At 36.9% G+C, this 13,564-nt stretch overlaps 1 pseudogene; it reads left to right on the forward strand.

Annotated features, from left to right (window-relative positions):
- The first annotated feature begins 3,320 nt into the window (after window positions 1-3,320).
- LOC118834604 lies at window positions 3,321-12,724 on the forward strand (annotated as a pseudogene).
- Window positions 12,725-13,564: the final 840 nt, after the last annotated feature.

Here is a 13,564-nt window from a genome sequence, read left to right on the forward strand (position 1 = left end):
CAAACTCTGCTGCACTGGTGCTCCTCCTCACCCTAGGACTGCCACCAAGGACTACAGCCTGTATATCAGTATGGGCAAATCAACAGAGTCCTACCTTAGTGCTAGGAAAAAGACTCTTCTAATCTCCTTCTGACTAGTTGTTAGAACACCTTACCATCTGTGACTGAGAGCTCCAGAAGCAGCCACTACCGTGGCTTAGTCAATCACTCCATAGGCCTACTCCTGGTTTGCTGGTGCTGGCTGGTAGAATTATGAACTGACTCATTCATTTGGTAGAGCAATTTGGAACCATGCCCAAAGGACTATAAAACCCCTTATACCCTTTGACCTATCAATCCTAGTACTAAGTCTGAATCCAAAAAGAATATTTTTAAAGGAAAAGGATGTTGATGTATAAAAATATTCATAGCAGCTTTTTTTTCTGCAGACAAAGAATTAGAAATTGAGGGGCTGTCCATTAATTGTGGAATGACTAAAAAAATTGTGGTATGTAATTATGATGGAAGACTATTATACTATAATAAATGATGAACAGGGTTCTCAGAAAAACCTGGAAAGATTCACATGAACTGATGCAAAGTGAAATGCACTTTGTACAAAGTAACAGAAGTATTGTAAGATGATGAGCTGTGATTGACTAAGCTATTCTCAGCAGTACAATGATCCAAGATAACTTTGAAGGGCATTTCAGACTGTTAGTTTGCTAATGAGTAGCTAGATGGCACTGTGGATTGCGCATTGGTCCTAGCATCATGAATACCATAGTTCATATTTGGCCTCAGTCACTTACCAGATGTGTGATCCTAAGCAAGTCACTTAACCTTCTTTTAGCCTCAGTATCCTTAACTGTGAAATGGGGGATAATAATAAGACCTAACTTGCAAGGTTGCTGTTAGGGTTAAAACAGTTAATATTCTTAAAGCTGCAAAAAGCTTATCATTATGTTAAAAAAATAAATAGGATCCCAGAGTAAATAAACAAGTATAATTCATTAGGCAAAAACAACATAGCTTTCTGAAGGAAAAACAGGCTAAACTAACCCACTAGGTGCTTTGTAGGGGAAAGATAAGTATGTAGTAAAAGGGTAAACTCACAAATAAATCCACTTAGTCTTTAAAGAAGATTTTGACATATATACACACTAAAATCACCTAAAAATAAGGAAACAATGCTTAGACTGAAATACAAGTTGTTATGGATCAGAAAGAGGCTTTGAGCTGTGAAACAAAGAGAAAAATAAACTAAATGGAAAAGTGTGAACAATTGAATCCCTCAAGGAGATTGTTCTCATTTGATATTTTTATACTGCATGTAGAAAAGGAAGTACACAAAGAAACCTCTAGGTTTTCAGAAGACACTAATCTCTTCTTGTAACTGAACTGACAACTTGTCAGGGATAAAATTCAGGAGGATTTTGTAACTCTCTGTGAGTGGGCTCAGAAATAGAAGATAAGTTTCAGTGTGAGCAATTTAAAGCAACACATTTGAATGAAAAAAAAAATTCCACCTATCACCAAAGTCAATTGCAGAACAAAACAAATAAAACTTTGTTTACCAAAGGAAGGCTTACAAAATACATTTATGGTGGGGAGCGGTGAGTGAGGGGTAGGGGCGCATCGATTCTGTGCGATATTCAAAATCAGTCAACAATTTTCTACTAAGTAAGCATTCACTATGTACTAGACCCTGTGCTAACCACAAGGATACAAAAATATGCAAAAACAAAGGACTTGCTCTAAAGGAGCTCACATTCTAATGGGGAATAAAACACCTATAAGAGAGATAAAAAGCAGGGCAGGGGCATCACCCAAGAGGAAGTATATTGGTAAAATCTAGGGAGTGAAGAATGTCTGATTCAAGAGCTTTCTGAAAATGGAGCCATCAGGAATAATTCACCAGTTAGTCAATCAGTTAACAATTAGTTATTAAGTATCTATCATATTCCAGGCACCATGCTAAGTGCTGGGGATTGAAAAAATGGCAAAAAGATAACCCGTGTTGTCAGAAGAGAGAATATGCAAACAATTATGTAAAAACAAGATGCATACAAGGTAAATCAGTCATGATTTCAAAGGGAAGGCACTAAGATTATTGAGGATTGGGAAAGGCTTCTTATAGAAAGTTGGATTTTAACAGAGAATTTGAGGAAGTCGGTGAAATGAGGAGGCAGGGATAAGGAGAAAGATTGTTCTAGACATGGGGGACAGACAGCAACAATACCCAGAGTTAAGAGATGGAGTATCGTATGCAAGGAGCAAAAAGGTCAGCGTCACTAGATCTTAGCGTATGTGTGTGTGAGTAAAATTTAAGAAGACTGGAAAGGTAGCGACAGACCAGGTTTTTAAAAGCCAGAGGATTTTATAGTTGATCCTCAAGGCAATACAGAACCACTGGAGTTGATTCAATTGGGAGGTAATATAGGCAGATTTGTAATTTAGAAAAATCAGTTTGATGGTTCAGTAGAGGATTGACTTGAGTGGAAAGAGCTTTCAGGCAGGTAGACCAACCATCAGCCTATTGCAATAGTCCAGGGGTACTATAAGAAGGCCTATACTAGGGTAGTACTAATGTCAGAAGAGAGAGATGGAGGAATATATAAAAGATTTCTGCAAAGTAGAAGTGATAAGACTTGATAATTATTTGGACTTTTAGAGTAAAGGAGAACAAAGAGTCAAGGATGATACCTAGTTTGTGAGCGCAGATAACTGGGAGGATTGTAGTACCTTCAAAAGGAATAGGAAAGTAAAGAATTGGAGAGAGTTTGGATGGAAAGATAATGAATTTAGTTTTTGATGTGTTAGTCTTCAAGGCATCCTGTTCAAGATGCCCAGTAGAAAGCTTAAATTTGATACTAGAGGTCAAGACTGACAAATAGATCATAGAATTATTTGTATAGAGATAACAATTGCATCCATGGGAGCTGAGAACACCAAGTGAAATAGTATAGACAGAGAAGAAAAGATGGCCCAAGATAGAGCCTTGGAGGCACTTAAGTTTAGTGGGAATAACCTGGTTGAAGAATCAAAAAAGATAAAACAGGTAGGAATAGACTCAGGAGGCAATAATATTAGGAAAACCTAGAAAAAAGAGAGTATTAAGGTGTTGAGGGAGATTTGTTGTTTTAGTTGTTCATATTTCACTCTTGAAGTGAACCACACTAAAGACTACAGAGAGAGCATGAAAAATGAGGATTAAGAAAAAAATCATTACATATGTTAGTTAAGAAATCATTGTTGGCAAAGTGCTGGGGACTCAAAAAAATGCAAAAAGTTGGTTGTCTGGAGAACTCCATCAGTACGGTACCTCAGTTTTATGACAGCATGGTTATATGGATAATGGATAATGCTCTTGAACTTTTCCAGTCCAATGCAACGAAGCAAAGCTGTGTGCTTGCTTCCATGCTTTTTACCATGATGTTGCCAGATGCCTTCAACGAAGATGAAAACAGCATCCAGGTTAGCTACCACACTGACAATAAATTATTTAACTTGAAAAGGTTACAAGCCAAAACTAAAGTGGAAAAAGAAGAGTTGGTGCTTGGTTTTCTGTTTCAAGATGATTGGGTACTCAGGATTGAGAATCAACAATTATGGACTGATTCTCTGCTGCTTGGGCTAATTTTGGCCTAACAACATGAAGAAAACACAGATTCCCCACCAGCCGGTACCACATTATCCATATGCACATATGGATATTATAAAAAAAAGAAGAAATTTTGATTACTGTGGATAACTGGCAGTATACATTCCAGGGATATACACATAGAAGATGATGATGTTGACATGCTCATTGCCAGAGCTAGCTCAATGTTTGGGAGGCTAAGAAGGAAAGTGTGGGAGATAAGAGGTATTAGACTGCCTACCAAACCGAAGTTCTACAGAGCCATTCTGCTGACTTTTTTCTTGTATGCCAGTGAAATCTGGACAGTCTACCAATGCCATTCCAGAGAACTGAATCACTTCTATTAGAATTGTTTTATTTTAGAATTGTTTTAGAAAGATTCTGAAGATCATCTGGCAACATAAGGTGCCAGACACTGAGGTCCTTTCTCTATCTAAACTGCCAAGCATTCAAATTCTATTGCAGACAGTACAACTCTGATGGGCTGGTCACATTGTTTGAATGCCAAAGGGACATTGTCTAAAAGACTAATTTACAGAGAACTCTTGCAAGGCAGGCACTCACATGGAGGTGAGAAGAAGCAATACAAGGACAGTCTCAAAGTTTCTCTGAAGAACTTTGGAATTGATTGCATTATATAGGTGACACTGACAAAGGACAGTACAGAATGGCATGTTCACATCAAAGAAAACACTGTGCTCTATGAGCAAAGCAATAATTCAGTAGTTTAAAAGAAATATCTCCAACCTAGTGATGTCATTTCATTACTCTTTGAGAAGGAAGGACAACAACCAAACAACTTTGGTTTTGCATGGTTCCCAAATTGCAATTCCCTCACCTTGACTAAAGGTCCCAGTTTTCGCTACTTTGGTAGTTTTCTTTATTTCAGGTTGACACTAGCAAATAACGGTCATTCTGGCAAGGTTTATGTGGCTGCCTTGAAGGAGAGCTAAGTTACACTTCTGGGAGTTGCACTTCTTCAAAGTTCTGGAATTGAAGAAGTTATTGCAGGATTAAAATTGGAGGATGGAGATTTTGTCGTTGCTTTTTTCCCCTGCTACAGAGGGGATTTTAAATTTCCCTGGAGAGTGGCATGAAGAATGGAGTAAAAGAGTGAGAAAAATGTAGAGTAAGAGTCACACTGAAATAAAGAACTGAAGGCTAAAGAACTGAGTTAAGAAGAGTAAATTAGCAGAAAGAATCAGGAAAAGGAGGATGAAAAAGCAGGACACAGCTGCATCAAAGAAGGGAGGCACTGAGGATGGCATGTTAGGGTAATAAAGTAGCTTGAAATCATCTTTTGCACCCAACTCTTCATTGCAAATCTTTCCAGGAAAAAGATTCTGGAATAAGATGAGACAAATCAGGAGTGAAGAATATGGAACTCCCACTCTGATATCTTTCATAAATATGTATATGTAAATATGTGTACACAAATATGTATACATAAATATGTGTATATATACATATGTATGCAAAAGTCTTTGCAAACCTTAAATGCTAAATGAAATTTATATATGACCTTAAATGTTACATAAAATGTTTTGTTATGAATTATCAAAGCTCCAATACTTTTCTTGGAACTTCCCTTAGTCCTCAAGGAGATGGGTAGAAATGTTGGCATCAGTTTGAACCTTCTTAAAGGTACTTCTAGCAACCACGGCCCTCTTTAATCTCCCCCTTTTCTTCCATAGCTTAGTCCTACTTTCTCTTTCTCTTTTTGCCAGTTGCCCCAGCATCACCGATTCTTTTTGGCTTTCCTATTGGTGCACATACCCTTTCCTCTAAGCTACAAGACCTTAAAAACCTCTCCTTATTTCTGTACTAGCTCCTGCTTTTATCTCAATCTCTTAAGAGTATGGCTAGATCCTTTAGTTCATAAGAAAAGAGTTTCTGTCAGATCTAACTGAAATGCCAATGACTGATTCAAAGAGGTACCCAGGCCTTGTTAACACATAGTTTTGAATGCTTGGTTCAGCTAAGTATTCTTACCTAATAGAGAAAATTGCATTCAAGTGTGGTGGGATAATCAGTGGAATTGACCCCAACTAGGACCATGGATTTAGAGCTGGAAGATACTTCAAAGGACATCTAGTCCTTGTCCCTCTCCTTTTATAGATGAGGATCTGAGGTCCAGAGAGGTTAAACTATTTGCCCTAAATCTCACAAGAAGTAAGTTAGTATGTAGCAGATCAGGATTCAGTACCTCTGATTTAAAATCAAGAATTATTTCTACTATATTACAGTGGCTTCAGTATCCATTGAATTTTTCAGTGATCGATAAGTTTACTTACTGTTGGAAAAAGTGAAAAAGTACAAGAATCCTCACTATAAATGAAACTAACAAAGAGTTTGTAAATAAATGGAAAAAATGGCTCTCACTACAGTGATAAACAAAATGGTGGTAGATTTGCTTTCATTTTGTATTTTAACACAACAAACAATATAAAATTATCTGATGATCACACCAAAATGAAAACTCTCAGGAATATCATAACCAAAATTCAGCATTTCCAGGTGAAAAAAAAATACTAGGAGCAGGTGTAAGGCAAGAATTCAAGTACCAAGGAGCCACATTCAGCTTTATACACAATTACTTGTAACCACTACAAAGAAGTGGGAGTTTGAAATAAAAAGTCCCATAATACAATGGATATGGGCTATAATGCCAAGAAAGCAACTTACCCAGCAAAAATGAATATATCACTATGTGGTAGGGGGACCAGGGAAGGAACAGACTTTTAATGAAATAGAGGATTTCCAAGCTTTCCTGACAAAAAGACCAGCACTTTAGAAAAATTTGGAAGTACAAAAGCAAGAATGAAGAAAAATATGAATAGGTAAATCTAAGTAAACTATCACAGGGAACAAAGTGAGAATAAACTATTTTCTTACTCTTATAGGAAGATGATACCTGTGTCCATTCTGAATTCTATCTTCATTACGGTCATTAGCAAAGTCTAACTAGACAGAAGATCTTTGAGTATTTCTGTCATGTGTTGATGGTATAACAAAAGTAATAGAAAGGAGAAATATACTAGGTTGGTAAGGAAGGGAAAGAAGGGATGGAGAAAACTATCTCACACAATCAGCATATGAAAGCAGAAGTACAATAGAGACAAACAGAAAGGGGTGGTGAAGAAATGTGACAATTTAACCTTCCTGTCATCTAAACTAAATGAAGAATGGAAACATACACACACACAAAGTTGAGCAGAGAAATATATTTCATCCAACAGGACAAAAGGGAGGAAAAGAGAAAGGAAAGAGGGATAATAATAAGATAGGTAGGTTATGTGAGGGTTTATTCCTAAGCAAAGCAAACTTTTTTTTTCTTTTTTTTTCTTTTTATTTATTTTGTTTTTTTGTTTTTTTTTAAGCAAAGCAAACTTTAAGGATGTCCTAACACATTTACATCTCTTTTTGCTGTGGCACAGAATTAAAAACTGAGAAAGTACCTACCAAATGGGAAATGGCAGAACAAGAAATGAAACAAACATGTGATGCAATACTATTGTGCTGTAAGAAATAACAAAAGGGATGTTTTCAGAGAAATCTGGGAAGATTTGTTTGACCTCACATGGAGTGAGATAAGCATAACCAAAAGAGTACTTTATATAGTGAGAAAATATCATACAGACAAATAATTTTGAAATATCCAGAAACTCTGATCAACATAAGGACAAATCAGAGAAGAGTCACACAATGTTTCTTGAAGAGTTAGTCAATTAACACATATCAAGCACTTACCATGTGCCAACCATAGTGCTAAGCACTGAGGACAGAAAGAGAGCCAAGAAACAGTCCTTGTCCTCAAGGAGCTCACATTCTCATGAGGAAAGATCACACATAAAAAGAAGTTGGAATAGCTTTGGGAAGAGAAAGAAACATGCACCTAGGATGTGATGAAGACCAGAAACCCACCAGGAAATGACGAGATGGCTGCACTGGGCTACCTTCCCATATGGAGAATTTGTGAGGAACTCTTCATGTCCGCCTTCAACCCTCTACATGTGGAAAGAAGGAGGAGTGCAGGGCTAGGGAGAATTGGGGACGTATGAAGAATTTCTATATGGGAAATACCCATTCTTACAAAAACTTGGCACATGGAAATATTGAGGTAAATCCCATTCCCTCTGTACCCTGCTTGATGTCACTAGTTGGAAGTTAGGTAACCTGATAAATAATCCTTGCAAAAGTGTTCATGGTATTGCCCACCTAGTTAATATCAAAACACTGATAATGAAAGATTCATAAGGTGGCTCAGGCGCCCTTGTTTTCATTTTAGAATGAACTAGGTGGCCCAGTGGGTAGAGTGCTAGACTCGGATTCAGGAAGACCTGAATGCAGATCTAGGCTCAGACACTAGTTGCACCACCCTGGGCAACTCTTTGAACTCTTTTTTCTCAGTTTCCACATTTATAAAATAGGGGTGATAATAGCCCCTATCTCCCAGTGTTGATGTGAAAATAAAATACTTGTAAAGTGCTTTGCAAACCTTAAAATACTATGTATACTATATATACTATATATATATAAATGCTAATTAGTGTTATTTTTATATATACATATATGCACACATGTGTTATACACATGTCATCTTCCTAATCTAAATACCTTTAGGTCAAGAGCTTTCTTTTTTTTTTCTTTCTATCATTACCACTACAACAGGGCCTGACATATCGTAGGTGCACTCAAGAAGAACCTAAGCATGCTAAAGGAAATTTGGGGCAAAACTTTGTAGCATCCTTCATAGTCTATCCTATTCATAGTAAATGTGTCAGCTGAAATGATGGAAGTTCAGAAGATTTAAGGCTAAATGTTTGCTATATTAAGTAATATTTTAATATGCAGTAGATGAAGTTTAGTCACTGAAGGTATGTTATATCATCTCTCTCATCTCACATTCTATAATTCTGTGAAGCTAATTTTAACTCTGTAACCATCCTACATCCATATCTGTATTTTCTTGCATGATCATTTCTCTCATTTTTACCCAATTAAAATGATGACGCACCAATTTTTACAAACTATTCATATTGTACATTATGTTCCAACTCGAAACATGGTACCATAGTTCCAATTCTCTGGAGGCTATTGCTTTAAGTTTGTCAGTCAGAACTCCCTGTTGCTGAATCTTTTTCTATGATGTGCTTAAAATGTGACCACTGCCCTAGGCTGTCTGAAGAGCTGTGAAAATGTCAATCTACAAGCTAAAATTTTATAGGAAAGGAAGGAAAAATAATCAGTACTCAACTTGTGTGTGAATACAAGTCTGAAAAGAATTGGTCAAGCAAAATGCTCTGAAAGTCAATATACTAAGTGTTCTGCTGCAGTAGCAGCAAGAACTTCACTCAGAAATAAAAATCCTCAACACCTACATGGGATCTCACATCCACCTCTTAGAATTGTTAGCATCCTTTAAAGCATGGTTCAAATGCCATCTCCTACAAAAAGCCTCTCCTGATCTCCCCAGCTGCTAACACATCTGTCAAAAATACTTTTTATTCAGTTTTTATGCTGTTTCCACTAATAAATCCCAGTTTCTTGAGGACAGAGACTGTATTTTTGTAACACTATGTATCCCCAATATATAGTACAGTGCCTAACTCATGGTCAGCATTTAATAAATGTTGGTTGATTTATTGATTGTCTGTTACTTTCTATGAAATGAAGTTAAGAAAAGACCAGTTTCAAGAAGCAGCTATTGGTTGTTCAATGTCACCATGCTAAGGAGAGGTCTAGTGGGTCATCCTCAGAGTGTATATATTTGGCCCTATGTTGTTTAGCTTTTTTTCTAAACAAATAGAATAAATGCATAGATGGAATGTTTATCAAATCTACAGATGAGAGAACAGGAGAGAAATTAATACACTGGAAAACAGGATCTTAATTTTAAAAAATCTTTACAGATTAAGACATTGAATAAGATAAAATTTTTGAATAATGGTAAAATTTTGCACTTGAGTCCAAAAATAATATTAATTTTTATATGCAAGATGGAGCAGGAATAGATCATTGCTACATAATAACTCTAGAAGGTAAAATATCTTGGAGGTTTTAGTGGACTTTACTTTCAATACAAAACATTAGTGCATTATTGAAGCGTGCGAATGTGATACTGGGTTTACAATAAAAGAATGCCTCATCTGTGAGATTATCTCATATTTACACTGTGTAAAACTTGTAAATACATAGTTGTTTGCATATTACTTTTTCTATTAGAATATAAAATTCTTAAGGGCCATAACCACTCTTTTTTGCCTTCATTTTTGTAGCTAGGACTTATCACAAACCTTGACACATAGGAGGCCCCTAGCACTGTTGTGTTTTGCATGGTCAGTATACATCTAAAATTCTATCTTTAGCCCTAGTCATTATCTTTCAGGAAGCATACCGATAAACTAGAGAAAATACAAAGTGGGTTAACTAGGATGGAAAAGAACCAGTAAATGCCATATAAGAACTCTCTGTGATTGAGATAAGAGAGAGTTTGTATCTTCTTTTTATTATTAATTAATTAATTTTATTTTTAATTTACAACATTCAGTTCCTCAAATTTTCAAGTTTCAAATTTCCTCCCCTTCCTTCTCCTCCCCCCTCCTGTTGCAACAATCCGGCTAGCAGCTGCTGTGGTGATGCAAAACCAACACAAGCCCAACAACAAGAATGCTGCAAGCACAGGTTCTTTTGATCTACTTTACTAAGGAAAGTAACATTAAAGGTTAACAATCTCATTCCACTACAACATACAAATATCATTCACTTAATTCAGGGGAAAAAGCCAGCACCCTGTACTTCAGAGCAAATATAAACAAATTACAAACATCAACAGACAGACCTTGTCTGATTGAAATCTCAATGCATAGCTAACAGGGTTTTAACAAAGTCCCAACATCTAGGTTTGCAAACTGGAGGGCTCTTAACTACAGCTGCCCAGAGTCTCCACATCAACACACCTCCAAGAGTGAGAGCTCCCAGCGAATAGCTCTGTGCTCTCTTTTAATACGCTCTTTAGCCATCATCAAATGTCATCTGAGCAACCAGAACTCAGGCTTCTACTATTGGCTCTGGTCTTAGCAACTCCCCTTAGGCTTAGCACCTAGTAGATAGGGGTTTGGGCTTGGGGTTTAGCACCTAGTAAGATGCAATCAAAGACACCCAACTTAATTGATATTACACCTCCCAACCCAAGACAGCATGCCATCCAATATAAGTTCTACACATACCTTCACACTAAGCATATATTCACAATAGTCAAGTTGTGAAGAAGAACTATAACCAATGGAATGAATCATGAGAAAGAAGAAACAAAAACAAACAAACAAAAAAAAAAGAGAAAATAGTTTGCTTCAATCTGCATTCAGACTCTGTAATTCTTTCTCTGGATGTGAATTGCTTTTTCTATCATGAGTCTTTTGGAGTTGTCTTAGAACCTTGCATTGTTGAGAAGAGCCAAATCTTTCAAAGTTAGTCATCAGAGGTACCATGTGTCTGTAATTGTGTATAGTGTTCTCCTGGTTCTGTTCCCCTCACTCAGTATCAGATCATATAAGTCTTTCTAGGTTTTTATGAAGTCCATCTGCTCCTTATTTCTTATAGCACAGTAGTATTCCATTATATTCATATGACACAACTCTTGCCATTCCCCAATTGATGGGCATCCCCTTGATTTCTAATTCTTTTCCACCGCAAAAAGAGCTGTTATAAATATTTTTGAACATACGAATCCTTTCCCCACTTGTTTGATTTCTTTGGGATACAGCCCTAAAAGTGGTATTGCTGGGTCAAAGGGTATGCACCTTTTTATAGCCCTTTGGGTAAAGTTCCAAATTGCTCTCCAGAAAGATTGGATCAGTTCACAGCTCCACCAACAATCAATCAGTGTTCCAATTTTCCCACATCCTTGTCACCATTTTTGATTTTCCTGTTTTGTCATGTTAGCCAATCTGACAGGTAATATGTGATTTCTCTAATCAATAGTGTTTTAGAGCATTTTTTCATATGACTATAGAGGAAAGCTTCTGTCTGCTAACCACAGTCTACTTTGGTGTAACACAGTGCTCCTGACTTTAGAGTTCCTATGGGGTCAGGATATAGGTTACATGGGGATTTTGCGTTGGGTGAGGAGGATGCATAACAAGAAAAAAGGAAGTATTAGCAGGATTGAGATCAGTGAGAGGAGCCAGAGACTAAAGAGCCTGAGACTAAGAAGAATAGGAAGGATGCACAAGAGAATAAGGCATCAAGAGAAGTATATGCTCTGTATGAAGGTCCTCCAGACCAGCAAACCTCACCTAGTGGCAGAGAGGGGCCTGTGCTCTATGAGTGAAGCAGAATTAAAATAGCTCAAAAGAAACAGGAAATGTACAAATCTAGATAACCCACTCCAAATGTTCACATGGATTATTCATGCTTGACCCACAGTAGAGCATTCAGAGTTTCTTTTGGTATGATCAGCCATAGTTGGACACGTTGTAACTTGACTCTAACATAGTGACGTCATTTTGGTCCTCTTCAAGAGCAAAGAACAACAATCAACCAACTAACCAATTCACCTTTCCCACTAGTGTCCATTCAGCATAACAATTTGCATTGGTGATGAGAACCATGATCTTGAAGGCTGAGTGATGGTGGCTGAGTTTGAGCCATTTATGCTGGTGACAGAATATGTCATCTTCTCCTGTTGCAGGATGGGGTCTGGTTCAACTGTAATATAGAGAATGAAGGAATGAAGCATTTGGCAATTTTTGAAGAGACTAAGTGCCAAAAAGAGTATTTTGCTCATGAAGAGATTGATTCACCCGCACCCCAAGGGAACAAGAAAAATGCTGGGTTTGCTATACAGGAATATCTGAGTGGTGGGGAGCTGCCTCAAGTAGTACCCCTGACTCAGAATTTTCATCATTTCTATCCAGAGGTAGCTTTTGCATACTTTTTTTTTTTTAAATACAGTATGAACACTTGAGCCAAGAGTGTCAGCTGGTGGCTTGACTACTTCTTGTTGTCTCAGACCTTGGTCTTTTCAATATTCAACGTCAAGATCTGATCTAAGGCTTTAGCGTGGGATTGTTTTCCCATCACCCTCTTGTTGCTATTATAATACTTCTACCCTTTAAATTAGGTTCTTTAGTTCCCAGACATCCAGGACTGTTTCTTTAAATTTGATAATGCTTTTGTTGAATACTTTTGAGATACCTATTTAAGAATGAAGAATTGTAGAAGTTAAAAAATGTCATATAAGGATCAGCTTTAGGAAGTCAAAATGTTTAGCATGAAGAAAGGAAAGCTTTTGAGTTGGGATTGGTGGGAGTAGGACATGACAGCTGTCTGCAAATGTCTGAAGGACTGTCATGTGAGAGTGTGGTTCCACATATTCTACTTGGCTTCATAGGAAAGATTTATAAACAATGGGCTAGAATTCTAAAGAGACAAATTCAGATTTGGTATAAAGAAAAAAAAAACTTGATGATAATTAGATCTTTGATAAAGGTGGAATTTGAATAGACTGCCTTTGAAGGGGGTCATTGACATAGTTCTGAAAGAGAAATGTGATGCCATAGAGTATATCCTCTTCATTTTAGAAAAGAGGAAACAAAGGTCTAGAGGAATAAAATGACTTTCCTAAGGTTAGTTTCCCTTAACTGGAGCAATTTAATTACAGACGAATTATAGAGGGAATTATTGTTCATGTACAAGTTGGAATAGATTTCCCCATGTGGTTCCTATGATTCTCTAACAATGGAATTTTATCCCTATGGCAGAGACAAATAAAGTCCAAGTTAAATTTTATATTTATGTGAATGAGAACTAGAGCATAAAACAAATTTTATTCACAAATGGAAACACTCAGACAAGTTGGCTAATGTTTCCAGACACTCATTTGACAATGTTTAGGATAATCTAGCATGTGGTTAGAGATAGTGAATACACAAAACTCTTT

This window comes from Trichosurus vulpecula, chromosome 1, assembly GCF_011100635.1.
Source record: "Trichosurus vulpecula isolate mTriVul1 chromosome 1, mTriVul1.pri, whole genome shotgun sequence".
Lineage (NCBI taxonomy): Eukaryota > Metazoa > Chordata > Mammalia > Diprotodontia > Phalangeridae > Trichosurus > Trichosurus vulpecula.